The sequence below is a fragment of the Nycticebus coucang genome, chromosome 12, assembly GCF_027406575.1.
Source record: "Nycticebus coucang isolate mNycCou1 chromosome 12, mNycCou1.pri, whole genome shotgun sequence".
In the NCBI taxonomy this organism is placed as follows: domain Eukaryota; kingdom Metazoa; phylum Chordata; class Mammalia; order Primates; family Lorisidae; genus Nycticebus; species Nycticebus coucang.
The window spans coordinates 111,639,520-111,654,835 of record NC_069791.1 but is presented as its reverse complement, the minus strand read 5'-3'; the positions used below and the strand labels follow the sequence as shown (position 1 = coordinate 111,654,835).

At 42.3% G+C, this 15,316-nt stretch overlaps 1 protein-coding gene across 1 annotated transcript in view; it reads right to left on the bottom strand.

Annotated features, from left to right (window-relative positions):
• MRTFB (myocardin related transcription factor B) overlaps positions 1–15,316 on the bottom strand; it is a 371,831-nt gene that overhangs the window by 275,475 nt on the left and 81,040 nt on the right. The gene's annotated exons all lie outside the window — the stretch shown is intronic.

The window sequence follows — 15,316 nt, the reverse complement described above, 5'->3', positions numbered from 1 at the left end:
ACTTCCAAAGGCTTCCTGGCAGAGCCCTTAAAATTATGTGATTATGTATATTCCGTTCTGTCTCCTCCTTTGGTGGCATTTTGCTGGTAGAAAGCATCGTAGAATAGCACACTAGGTAGGGTGTAGAACCAGAATCTACGTGACGTTAGGGAGCACAGAGAAACGCGTGACTCCTTTCCAGGGGTGAATATTAACATCATTGTTCTGAACAAGTACTAACATTTACTGAGGACATGTCAAGGCCAATACCCATATTTCCATCCTGGAAATGAAGAATCTGGCCTGTTTCCATGGTAAGATGGGATTTGAACCTGGGCCTGAGTCTAGAGCCCAACACTGCCTTGGGGCAAGGCCTGGTCCCACAAGTTAGCATGAGGTAATTCATCTGGGCCAGCAAACTGCTGTAAAATCGAGCCTTGAAGGTTCTAGCTGTCCCTTCAACCTGGAGCAGGGTCACATGGGTTTAGCCAGCTTGCCTGGCAGTCAAGCAGAGTAGCAAGAGCTGGCAGGCTTACCCACCAAGTCTGCCCACTCTTCCCAGAGACAACAGGTCAGGCTATAGGTAATCAGTGTCAAGCGACCACCAGATGAAGTGAATAAGGACATGAAGTCACATCACCTGGTAGGCAGCCACCAACACTACTCAAGGTGCTGTGGTTTCCAACTCATTCAGCCCTCTTAGCAACCCCTAGCAGGGGTTTAATCATCGTAGGTGTAGGGAGGACAGGGGACAAGAAAGGGGTGTTAATCAAATAGTTGAAGTAATTAAGTGTTGAGATATAATGTGATAAATAGAATCCTCCAGGATTTATTATGGAGGCTAACAAGTGCTACCTACCATTTGGCATCTGCAAGCTGGAAAACCAGTTCTGTACTCAAGAACATTGACCTCTCACAGGCCAAAGTCAGTTGGAGCCCATGAGATTTGGAGAGAGGTTTCCTGAGGGTAGTGGGTAGGCAAATTTCTCTATTGTAAGAGAGCTCCAAGAAGCCAGCTCATTCTCCCCCCCTTACCTGGAACCTTGGTTGCTGCCAATGGCTTTTCCCACAACTATAATATGAACTGTCCTTAGGATAGGGCCTTTCAGTGAGAAATGCTCTGTCTTCTTTTTTTTTTTAAATAGAGACAGAGTCTCACCTCATTGCCCTCGGTAGAGTACCGTGGCATCAAAGCTCACAGCAATCTCCAGCTCCTGGGCCTAGGCGACTCTCCCGCCTCAGCCTCCCAAGCAGCTGGGACCACATGTGCCCGCCACAATGCCCAGCCATCTCTTGTTGCAGTTTGGCCAGGACTTGGCCTGAACCTACCACCCTCGGTATATGGGGCCAGCACCCCACCCACTGAGCCACAGGTGCCACTCAAAATGCTCTGTCTTAAAAAAAAAAAAAAATATATATATATATATATATATATATATATATATATATATTTGGGGGGAATATATGTGTGTGACTATACAGAAAAGTATTTTAAAAATATGTATATATATATGAGGAATATATGTGTGTGTGATGTGTGTGATGTATGTATGTATGTATGTGTATATATATATATCCTCTTTCTTTTGGCAGAAAAATCAAAATATCCTGGGTCCTTGATGACATCACCAAACTGTTGGACTAACCCCAGATGCACAAGGCCCTGAACATCTCCTTCCCTGAGCTAATGCATGTGGTAAAACCAATTCTAGTTGGCTGCTCTATTCCTGGCAGCTCAAATATTCCCACTAGTGCAAGGAGGAAAGGAGCAATTCATGTGGCATAAGCATATATCCTCCCTGGCTGTGTCAGGAGCTGTGCTACCTTTGCTACCTTTAAAATACTCCCTCCCCTGCAATATCAATCCTACTCAGGTTAAGTCCTACCTAGCTCCAAATACTTTATTCCAAAAAATATATCCTTCCTTAGCCCTTTCCATCCCTTGACTCTCTCTTCTGATGGGCATAAAGTGATTCTATTACTTGCCCAACTCATACATCTGGTGAGTGGCAGAGCTGAAGGTCTGGAGGCAGTCCAGATTCCAAGGCTTTTAACCACTAAGTTTAATGCCATGTGCCATCCAGCCTTATTACACTAAGAAAAAAAGAAAGTGTGGCCTTGAACCAGATCCCCCCAAAAGAAACAGTTCAAATTTAGCTTCTTTCAGGCAATCCCTGAGTTATCAACATCTGACTTATAAACACCTTGCACTGATAAACAGAGGCTATTATATTAAGTCCCTAAGTTACAAACATCTAACTGATATACATTTAGCACTTATGAACAAGAGGTATTGCAGGTAATAGGTAAACGTACCGCTTCTAACTTACATCCAAATTCAATTTAAGAACAAACCTGCAGAACCTATCTTATTTGCAACCCAGGAACTGCTTGTATTTGCTAACTGGCCTTGAACAAGCCTCTTCAGTCTCACTGTGAAGTGAAGTTATGGTGCCAACTTCACAGGATCTGGCAGTCATCTGTGCTGCCCACTGGTGACTCCTGGCTCCCAACCTCCTGGGCACATGCAGGATTGCACTTCCTGGTCGCTTGGGAGCAGTCATATGACTCGTCCCAGGTAGGGAGTGTGAATGGAGATGTATGCATGTCACTTTTGGCCAGAACTCTGTCTCTGGTATTGCAAACAGCAATGCTAACAATGGTGGTGGCCCTGTTGAGCAGAGCCCCCAGCCAATCTATCATGGACTCATAATGTGAGCAAAATGCAAACCTTGTTTTAAGCCACCAAGGGCTGATGGCTATCAATACCATGCACTAGCCCATCCCAACAATTACAGCGTACTCACTGATTCACTTTTCTGCTGTGGTTCCAAACCCCACCTAAATAAGAGAAAAAGTTCAAGCAGTGGTCCTGAAGATTCTGGAGCCTGGACATCTGCAGTTTTCTGGAGCTCCCCAGTGGCTCTGATGTGCTGGCAAGCCTGAGGCCCTCACATTACTGTGGGCCCATTTGTGATGGTGACAGTGGGACATGGTCCCTAACCTTGAAAGTCACCTGGACTAGAGAATACCAGGTACAGAGATAGAAAATTGACATTCAGAAAGTGTAAAAGCACTGAAATCTATGAAATTAGGAGTTTTGTGAACTGTGACGCTATGTGATGGAGGTAGATATGCATCCTGGCAAAGCACACATGAAGTATTATTTGTCTCTCTCTTTTTCAGATATAAAAACTGAAGCCTAGTGCCTCAGCGCTTGTAGCACAGTAGTTACAGCGCCAGCCACATACACTAAAGGTGGTGAGTTCAAACCCTGCCCAGGCCAGATAAACAACTGCAACAAAAAAATAGCCAGGCTTTGTGGTGGGTGCCTGTAGTCCCAGATACTTGGGAGGCTGAGGCAAGAGAATTGCTTAAGCCCAAAAGTTTGAGGTTGCTGTGAACTGTGACACCATGGCACTCTACTGAGGGTAACATAGTGAGACTCTGTCTCAAAAAACAAAATAAAACAAACAAACAAAAAACCCTGAAGCCTAGAAAGTTCTAAAACATAGCACATGGTCACACAGCTAGTACAAGGCTGACCTAGAATTCGGACCCAGATCTTTCTGAATCTAGAGTCTGAGACCCTAGCAGACTTATACAAGGTCCTTGCTTATCTCTCCAGGGCTAGCTCATGTCTTCCCTTTCACCTTGAACCCTTTCTAGCCAAACTGCTTGTTCAGTGCCCATGCCGCACTGTGTCACACCTCTGTGCTCTGATTCATGCTGGTCCGGCTGTCTGATGTGCCTTTCCTCCATTCTCACTGCCTTGCCTCCAAATGCTGGCCAAATCCTTGAACGCTCAGTTTGATGGCCCCATCCCTGGTGCTCAGTTTGATGGGCCTATCCCTGGTGCTGTGACCATCTCCCACCCTGCAACTGACCCTGCACGTGCTGACTGGGTGCCTCCACCATTAGACCTCATCCATGTGGAGGGTGGAGCCTAAGCTTCCTTTCTCTGGGTCATCTGTCCAGCATCGTGAACATTTGCATTAAAGCAACAGCCACTGCCACCTGAGTACGTAGCACAACAAAACCAAAACTCTGCAACTTATAAGACAAACCATTCCTAGTAGGTAAGGGTGCTGGAGGATGGGGAAAGGTTGGTTAACAGATACAAAGTTACAGCTACATGGGAGGAATGAGGCCTAGTGTTCTTAGGCTGAATATAGTAAACTATAATTTATTGAATATTTTCAAAAAGCTGGAAGAAAGAATTTTGAGTGTTCACAACACAAATGATAGATGTTTGTGGTGGCAGATATGCTAATTACCCTGGTTGGATCATTACACATTATATACGTATATCCAAATACCAATCTGCATCCCATAAATTTGTAAAATTACTGTATTTCAACTAAAATAAAAGGAAATATCACCTCAATAATTAAAAATACAAAAAAAATGTAATTCTTAAAAGTAAAAAGACTCTTCCAACAAGACTATACAGAAAAGTATTTAAGAAATCAGGCTTTGGGGTTCTATCCAGACTCTGCCACTTTGTGGCTTATTGACTACATATCTCTCTGAAGCACATTTTCTCAGATGTAAATTGGAACTATTGACAATACCTAACTCATGGGTTGTTGGGAGAATTCAACAAGATATGAATGTGTATAATAAGCTTGTACACATTGCCTGGCTCATGAGGAAGAACTGGCTTAACTTCTAGCTGCTTTCAGCATTGTATTTATCCTTGTCATCTTCTTCTGCTCATTATAACTGGTATGTAACTTGCCCCCGTAGCCATCACTATTAATATTATTACTTACTACATCCTCCCTCCCTTCCCATCAACCCTAAGTGACTTTGCTAAACTTTTCTTCCAAGAATGTATAGTATTCTCGGAATTCTCAAAGTGAGTCTTTCATTGTTCCATGAAGTTCTGGTGCTTCAGTGGTGATTCAAAAACCCTGGTACCTCCAGGAAGCTGCCCAGGGTTTGTCTCCTCAGGAAGTTTGTGGCTGCCAAGCCCATTCCATCCAGGCTTCCTGGATACAGCTAAGAAAATATGGGCTGTGCTTAGGCTCCCTCACCCACTGACATGATTTCGGGTTCATTCTTGGTCAGCCCAAGTCTCTGTGAAGGTGGCTTCCACCCCTTGCTATGGGAGTGACGGCATCCCAGTCAAATAGGCCTGTGGACTTCTGGAATTGTTGATAACACTCAAAGGAATAATACTTGGAACAGGCTTATTTTCTTTCTTCCCAGGAGGAACACAAAGCATCCAGGCTTTGGATTTTGAGTAATAAGCACTCCATATGCCATCCGGATGAGTAACTCTCACCCTTCCTCACTTATCTTTCACATATCTGAACTGTTGTAGGCAAAATTTGGGTTTTCAGCAAAGCATTCCTTGAGGTTTCATGCTGAACAACTCTGAGCTGTTATGAAAGGACAGAAAAACAAAAAATTCCCCCATACCCAAAATATTATAAGCACAGGGAACCTAAGAGAAAAACCAGACTTCAGGCAACAAAATAAAGGAACATGTGAGCTTGGCTTTTCTGCTTGAAAAGATTCTGAAGACCTATGAAAACTTTCCACTAGGGTCTACTTTGAGGTGAAAATTCATGTGGTCTGTGAAAAGAGAAATAAAGGTGGGAAGTCAGAAGGAAAGGGAACAGCACCTATGTTGCCAGGGGTGTGTGTGTGTGTGCAGAAATCAACAAGGAGAGGACAGGCAGCTGGCAAGAGCCAAGGTGCTTCCAGGAGTAAGGACAGTGGCCAAAGGAAGAGGGCTATGGGGTGAAAGTTTTCTCCAGAGGGCTGGAACAGAAACAAGCCAAAAACAAAAAAAATTTTTTTTTTGGAATCATGTTGACACACAACTACTCAAATAAATTTGCATTCCCATCTCAACTGACTCATTTGGCTGGAACCATGAGCTCACATTCCAGAGCCTGGGTTGACCCTCCTGTACCCCACTGCCGGTAAAGTATAAAGTGTCTATTTGGTGCTTGTGTGCTTTAAGAAGGACTGTGAAACCAGCCAGGTTCTCTTTTGTGTAGCTTCTGAGAGCAATATCTAGCATTCAATGTTGTGCTCTCATGTTAGCCATTTCCAGGGAAGAAGGGATGAGGGGAGGAATGAGAGAAGAATAGTTTTGTAAAGAAATCTATCAAAATTGAAGCATCAGCCCTTCAATTAAAAAACAAAGTTACAAATAAGGAAAGGAGGGATGAAATGGGGGATAAACCCTGTGGTAATTAATTGAAATCAATATTATTGGTATGAACTAAAAGTTTCTTAACATATAGACTTATGTAGATGGGCTGATGGATAGGTATCTATAGATGTGTGTGCATGCCTGGTTGGTATACTTAATATATTCCTGAGCTCTGAATACTGAGAGGACTTTGACGCAAGGATTCCCAGCAGCAGTGAGTCCACCCACCACCCAAACACCGTTCCAAACACCGTTGGTTTCCAAACACCGTTCTTTAATAAGAGGACCAGGGCTCCTTAGACAAGTGGTTGCTTCAAGAGTTGGAACAGGAAAAATAGAAAATGAGCATGGATCACTCTGTTGTGCCAGAAAATAGGGACTTGCTCAAAAATGGATGGGGGCTTATTGGAAGGATATAGGAACCAACCCCAAAGAGCTCTTGACAGCCAAAGCTGGAGCAAGCTGAGCAGCAAAATCATGGTAGAATTAGATTATAAGTCAAAGAATAAAACTAATACCCTAGGTCTGCATTGATAGGAAGGGAGGAAGGAAGGGAGAAATGTAAAAGGAACTTAAAAAGAACTACAATTAATACATGTAGAAGCAATAAAGGAAATAAATCACTGTTGGAACACCTTAGTAGTAATTGCTGCAGACGAGATCCAGGGAAATTTAAGTGAGCAAAAGTTTGAAGAGAAAAAAAAGATAGTCTCAAAGCATCTCACCAAGAGATTTATTAATGACAAAGGGAAAAATAGTAACTTTATAGTAAGAAACCCAACAGACACAACATTTATCAAAGTGATTGAGGTTAACATCACCAGTTATAAGTCCTGTTGATATGTCACCTGATAGGATTCAGTGAGAAGGGAAGTATTCTTCCCCCACATCCATTACTGTTGTCTAGTCATAAAAAAAGATTTCAGGCCGGGCACAGTGGCTCACACGTGTAATCCCGGCACTTACAGAGGCCAAGGCAGGTGATTTCTTGAGCTCAGGAGTTTGAGACCAGCCTGAGCCAGAGCAAGACTCCCGTTTCTAAAAAAATAGCTGGGCATTATGGTGGGTGCCTGTAGTCCTAGCTACTCAGGAGGCTTGAGGGCAGAGAATCACTTGAGCCTAAGAGTTTGAGGTTGCTGTGAGCTGTGACACCACAATGCTCTCCCATGCATGACAAAGTGACACTCTTTCTCAAAGAAGGAAAAACTTAAGACAAACCCAAATGGAAGGACAGTATACAAAATACCTGGCCAGTTTTCAGAAGTGTCAAGATCATAAAATACAAGGAAATACAGAGGAATTGTCGTAGGGTGGAAGGGACTTAGGAAATGCAACATGGGATCCTGGACACAACAGGACATAAGAGGAAAACCTGGTGAAACCAAATATAGTTTATAGGTTAGTTAACAGCATTGTAACCACTTCAACTTCTTAGTTCATTCAATCACTGTACTACAGAGACAAAAACACTAGCATTAAGAGAATCTGGGTGAAGGGTCTATGGGATACTCTTGTCAGTTTTGTAACTTTTATGTAAGTGTGAAATTATTTTGAGATAAGTTTTTTTTTTTAATGAGGCACTAAATTTACATTTATTACTTATAGTTTTTTGAGGACTGAAGTGAACCTGGAAACTGTCCATTCTAAAATTGGAATAAAAAGTAAGACTCTTAGCTGAGCATGGTAGCTTACTCATGTAATTCTAGCATTTTGGGAGGCCAAGGTAGGAGGATCACTTGACCCCAGGAATTTGAGAATCGTCAGGGCAACATAGAAAGACATAATCGCTACCAAAAAATTAGCTGGTTGTAGTGGTACCCACTTATAGTTCCAGCTACTTGGGAGGCTAAGGCTAGAGGATCACTTGAGTTTGAAGTTACAATGAGCTGTGATTACACCATTGCACTATAGCCTGAGCAATGGAATGAGACCCTATTTCTGAAATGGAGAAGGGGAAGGGAGAAAAGGAAGGGCCTTTAAGAGTTTCCATTCCTTGGGGGAGGATTCTAAAGGGGATCTTTATTAAACAACACATGCTTATTAGTTATTGGGCTCCTGGGGAATAAAGGCAAGCAGAGAGACTTGGCTTCTGTCCTCAGAGAACTCGATAGAGGAAGAAAACAGAGCCAAAGTAGGTACCAAAGAGAAATAAAATTATTGTGGGCTCTGACAAACACATGATGCAAATTAGTAAATCAGGAAAAACATTCCTAAGTGGCACAGAATGAGAAGGAGTTGAGAATATCAAGAATGAAGGAAGAAGGAGTAACAGCTTCCCTGCAACTGGGCATGGTGAGTCTGGGGAGATAAGACTCCAGGCATCTCTGGCTGGTGGGATCTGCCTATAATCATCCCTTTGAGGAAACAGGGAGTCAAGAGGGACTTCTGGACCCCAAGAGGAGGACAAAAACAGTGGAAAACTGGCAAGTAGTTGCCTGTGTTTGATCAACCTAATCCCGCCAGTAAACGTAAGTACAAGGAGCAGTGAGACTGCAAACTGGAAAGGCGTTACCTATGAACTGTTTCGGTGTTTTTGGACATGACCCTCAGTTGAACTGCCTTGGGGAGACCTTGAGCAGGACTGCAGAGAACTTTGGGCATTGTCTAGGACCCCAGACTGAGTGCTGAGCCTGACGGAGCTAATAGTATTCAGCTGTGGGCCGCAGGGAGCCATTGTGAGAGAACTGCCCTGGCAAGCTCTGTCCTCAGGGTCGCAGAGCAAGGATCGGACAGGAGCTAGTAACCTAGTGACTGAGCAGCCTAAAGGTGGGGACTGGGCTGCCTTACAGCCTTAACCCTTAGGGGCAGAGTGAGACCGGTTTTGGGACACTGGAGCCTCAGGCTGTTGCCCTGGGTAGAGTGCCGTGGCATCACAGCTCATAGCAACCTCAAACTCCTGGGCTTGGACCTCCATAAGACCTGCACTGCGACCCCCAACCCATGACCCACACCTGCCGGGCCTCCACATGCCCTGACAAGGAACTGCGGGAGCCACGCAACCCTGCGTTCTCCCTCCTGTACCCTCCATGCCTCCACACCGGCCCGCTCATCTGGCCAGGGACACTGGTAGCTGCGTGCCCTTCAGAGCCCTCCCTGCCTCTGCAGAGCCCTTCTTCTGGCCAGAGACTGCTGGACCCTTGGGCTCTCTGTGCCAAAGTCACTGGGTGCCAGGCACTCCCAGAAACATCACCTCTCGCCCTGTTGCTGGATCCAGGTGTGCCACACTCCAGAGCTGCTTCCACAAACAGAACTCCCTAGCTGGAGCAGCCCCAGAGGAACTACACAGGGTCACTCCCTACAAATATCCAGCAAAAATAGAGTGATCCCGCTGGGGTCTAATCTTGGAGAGACACCTCCCCAACTCTGAGGATGGCCAGAGGCAATGGTGAAAAACAATCATGAGGCGAAATCAACAGAAAAACTCTGGCAATATGAATAATCAGAGTAGATCAACTCCCCCAAGGATCAATGGGGCAGAAACAGCACAAGACCCCATGCACAAACAAATAGCTGAGATGTCACAAATCGAATTCAGAATCTGGATAGCAAATAAGATCGAATTAGAATTCCAAGCAGTAACCCAAAAGATATCTCAAGAATTCAACAAATTCAAAGACCAAATTGCCAAAAATTTTGACACATTGAGACAAGAAGTTGCAGCCCTCAAAGATCTGAGAAATACAGTAGAATCCCTCAGTAACAGAATGGAGCAAGCAGAAGAAAGGATTTCTGACATTGAAGACAAAGCTTTCAAACGCTCCCAAACTCTCAAAGAGGAAGAGAAATGGAGAGCAAAAACAGATCACTCTCGGAGAGCTCTGGGATAATTCAAAGAAAACCAATATTCGTCTTACAAGGATTCCCGAAAGCGACAAAGTGGCTTCACAAGGCAGAGAGTCTGTTCTCCATGAGATTACAAAGGAGAACTTTCCAGACATGCCAAGAGATTCTGAAATTCAGATAACAGACAGTTTCAGAACTCCAGCATGACTCAACCCAAATAAGACATTCCGCAGACGCATCACAATTAATTTCACTAAAGTTAATATGAAGGAGAAAATTTTGAAAGCTGCCAGATGAAAGAAACCCATCACCTACAAGGGGAAGAATATTAGAATAACTGCAGATCTCTCTGCTAAAACCTTTCAAGCTAGAACAGGATGGTCATCGACTTTTAATCTCCTAAAACAAAATAACTTTCAACCCAGGATCCTGTACCCAGCTAAACCGAGTTTCATTTGTGATGAAGAAATTAAATATTTCAATGACATTCACATGTTGAAGAAATTTGCCATAACTAAACCAGCTCTCCAGGATATTCTCAGACCTATCCTCCATAAAGACCAGCATAATCCTCCACCACAAAAGTAAACTTACCCAGAAAATTTTGATCAAATTCCAACTTCCACAGTCGCAAAAGGATTAAAAATATCCACCAGACTCTTGAAAGGCTCATCAAGATTCTCAATTAATGTGAATAATTTCAGTTGTCCTCCAAAGAGGCACAGGTTGGCTGAATGGATACAAAAACTCAAGCTGGCTATCTGCTGCATACAAGAATCGCATCTTACATTAAAAGACAAATATAACTCAAGGTGAAGTGATGGTCATCTATATTCTAGGCAAATGGAAAGCAGAAAAAAGCAGGCGTTACTATCCTATTCGCAGATGCAATAGGCTTTAAACCAACCGAAATAATTAAGGATAAGGATGGACACTTCACATTTGTTAAAGGTAATACTCAATAATGATGAGATCTCAATTATTAATATTTATGCACCCAACCAGAATGCACTTCAATTTATAAGAGAAACTCTAACAGACATGAGCAACTTGATCTCCTCCAGTTCCATAGTAGTTGGAGATTTTAACACCTCTTTAGCAGTGCTGGATAGACCCTCCAAAAAGAAACTAAGCAAAGAAATTTTAGATTTAAACTTAACCAGTCAACATCTGGATTAACAGACATCTACAGAACAACAAAAACTGAATACACATTCTTCTAATCAGCCCACAGAACATACTCCAAAATCGACCACAGCCTAGGCCACAAATCTTACCTCAGCAAATTTAAAAAAATAGAAATTATTCCTTGCATCTTCTCAGACCATCATGCAATAAAAGTTGAACTCAATAACAACAGGAACCTGCATACCCATACAAGAACATGGAAGCTAAACAACCTTATGTTGAAGGATAGATGTGTTATAGACAAGATTAAGAAGGAAATCACCAAATTTTTGGTATAAAACAACAATCAAGACACAAATTACCAGAACCTCTGGGATACTGCAAAGGCAGTCATAGAGGGAAATTTATAGTGCTGCAAGCCTTCCACAAGAAAACGAGAAGAGGGGAACTTAATAACTTAATGGGACATCTTAAGCAACTGGAGAAGGAAGAACACTACAACCCCAAATCCAGCAGAAGAAAAGAAATGACCAAAATTAGAGCAGAATTAAATGAAATTCAAAACAAAAGAATTATACAACAGATCAATAAATCTAAAAGTTGGTTTTTTGAAAAGATAAAATAGATAAACCTTTGGCCAACCTAACCAGGAAAAAAAGAGTAAAATCTCTAATTTCATCAATCAGAAATGGTAAAGATGAAATAACAACAGACACCTCAGAAATTCAAAAATCCTTAACGAACACTACAAGAAACTCTACTCTCAGAAATATGAAAATCTGAAAGAAATCGACCAATACCTGGAAGTACGCCACCTACGAAGACTTAACCAGAATGAAGTTAAAATGTTAAACAGGCCTATATCAAGTTCTGAAATAGCATCAACTATACAAAATCTCCCTAAAAAGAAAAGCCCAGGGCCAGATGGCTTTATGTCAGAATCAACACCCATAAATCTGTAGCCTTTATATACACCAACAATAACCAAGCTGAAAGAACAGTCAAGGACTCTATTTCTTTCACAGTAGTGCCAAAGAAGATGAAATATTTGGGAGTATACTTAACAAAGGATGTGAAAGATCTCTACAAAGAGAACTATGAAACTTCAAGAAAAGAAATAGCTGAAGATGTTAACAGATGGAAAAACATAACCATGCTCATGGCTGGTAAGAATCAACATTGTTAAAATGTCAATACTACCCAAAGCAATATATAATTTTAATGCAATTTCTATTAAAGCTCCATTGTCATATTTTAAAGATCTTGAAAAAATAATACTTCGTTTTCTATGGAATCAGAAAAAAACCTCAGTTAGCCAAAACATGTGGAGGAATCACATTACCAGACCTGAGACTGTACTATAAATCGATAGTGATCAAAACAGCATGGTACTGGCACAAAAACAGAGAAGCAGATGTCTGGGACAGAATAGAGAACCAAGAGATAAATCCAGCTACTTACCGTTATTTGATCTTTCACAAGCCAATTAAAAACATTCAGTGGGAAAAAGATTCCCTATTTAACAAATGGTGCTGGGTGAACTGGCTGGCAACCTGTAGAAGATTGAAACTAGACCCACATCTTTCACCAGTAAGATAGACTGTCACTGGATAAAAGATTTAAACTTAAGACATGAAACTATAAAAATACTTGAAGAAAGTGCAGGGAAAACTCTTGAAGGAATTGGCCTGGGTGAATATTTTATGAGGAGGACACCCCAGGCAATCGAAGCAGTATCAAAAATACACTACTGGGACTTGACCAAACTAAAAAGCTTCTGCACAGCCAAGAACACAGTAAGTAAAGCAACCAGACAGCCCTCAGAATGGGAGAAAATATTTACAGTTTATACCTCTGATAAAGGTCTAATAACCAGAATCCACAGAGAACTCAAATGTATTAGGAAGAAAAGAACACGTGACCCCATCTCAGGGTGGGCAAGGGACTTGAAGAGAAACTTCCCGTAAAGAAGACAGACGCACGATCTACAAAGACATGAAAAAAAACTCATCATCCTTAATCATCAGAGAAATGCAAATCAAAACTCCTTTGAGATATCACCTAACCCCAGTAAGAGTAGCCCACATAACAAAATCCCCAAACCAGAGATGTTGGCGTGGATGTGGAAAAGGGCACACTTCTACACTGCTGGTGGGAATGCACACTAATACGTTCCTTCTGGAAGGATGTTTAGAGAATACTTAGAGACCTAAAAATAGACCTGCCATTCGATCCTGTAATTCCTTTACTAGGTTTATACCCAGAAGACCAAAAATCACACTATAACAAAGACATCTGTACCAGAATGTCTATTGAAGCCCAATTCATAATTGCTAAGTCATGGAAGAAGCCCAAGTGCCCATCGACCCAGGAATGGAGTAGCAAATTGTGGTACATGTATACCATGGAATATTATGCAGCCTTAAAGAAAGATGGAGACTTATCTCTTTCATGTTTACATGGATGGAGCTGGAACATATTCTTCTTAGCAAAGTATCTCAGAAGTGGAAGAAAAAGTATCCAATGTACTCAGTTCTACTATGAAGCTAAATTATAGCTTTCACATGAAGGCTATAACCCAAGTATAGCACAAGACTATGGGGAAAGGGCCAAGGAAGGGGAAGGGAGGGGGGAGGTTATGGTGGAGAAAGGGTAATGGGTGGGGCCACATCTATGGTGCATCTTAGAATGGGTACAGGTGAAACTTACTAAATGCAGAATACAAATGTCTACATACAATAACTAAGAAAATACCATGAAGGTTACATTGAACAGTTTGATGAGAATATTTCAGATTGTATATGAAACCAGCACATTGTACCCCTTGATTGCACTAATGTACACAGCTATGATTTAACAATCACAAAAAAATAAAATAAAATAAAATAAAATAAAGAATGGAGGAAGGAGAACTCCAGGCAGAGGGAACAGCACATGCAAAACCCAGAGTCGGGAAAGAGCTTTGCGTGTCTGAGGGGAAATGACACAAATAAGCATGAACAGTAGGCCTAAGTTCACTTAGAACAGAACCCTAAAATAGCATGGAGTTTTCCCAAAAAGATAAAAAGAGAACTGCCATATGCCAGCAGTCCCTCTGTTTATTGAATATTTATACAAAGTAAAAGAAATTGTTATATCAAAGTGATATTGGTGCTTTTATGTGAATTGAAACACTATTCACGATAGCCAAGATACAGAATCAGCCTAAGTGCCCATCAGTGGATGGACAGGAAAAGAAAATGTGATGTAGGTACACAGTGGAATACTATCCAACCAGTTAAAAGGAAAGAAAACATGTCATTTGCCACAATAAGGATAGAACTGGAGGCCATTATGTTAAGTGAAATAAGCCAGGCACAGAAGGACAAACATCTCATGTTTTCACCCATATGTGGGAGCTAAGGAAGCTGATCTTGTGGAGATGGAGAGTAGAACAGTGGTTGCCAGGGGCTGGCAAGGCTGGGGTGGAGGGAAGAAGAGAGGTTGTTTAACAGGTGCAGACACACAGTTGGGAAGAAGGAATAAATTCTAGTGTCCAATAGCACAGTGGAGCAACTCAGTTAGCAAGAATATATTGTATATTTTAAAATAACAAGAAGAGAATATATGGAATATTCCTAGCACAAAGAAATGATAAATGTTCAAAGTGATGGATGTCGTAAATACCCTGATTTGATCATTACACATTGTACATGTGCATCAAAATATCACATGTACCACAAAAAGAGCATGGAAAATCATTACACATCAATATAAACTGTTTAGAGTGAAGGAAACCCTAAGCCCATACACACACCACCAGCACAACCACCACTACTGGCACCTTCTGTGCAGGTCTCCCAATACTCCTACTGGGTGGAGAGTGGATGGAGACAACCAGCACCTCACACAGGGCCCTGTCTGCACGCAGTCGCCAGGTGGAGTGGCCACTGCATGAGGCTGGGGCACACCCGTCAGTGGGGAGATACATCTCTCTGCTGCGCTTTTCTCCTTGCAAGACCTTGTGTGAGAGGTTTCAGCTTAGCAAAGTATCTCAGAAGTGGAAGAAAAAGTATCCAATGTACTCAGCTCTACTATGGATGACATCTTTGCCAGGGCATTGGAATTGGATGACATCTTTGCCAGGGCATTGGAATTTCCCTAGGGTCTGGAATGCAGCTTCTTTTCAGACCCTCAGATCCTCAGACCCTTGTAAAGTCTGCCACACATGCCCGTCTGTGTGTCTGTGTGTGTGAGAGAGTGCGTGGATGTCCA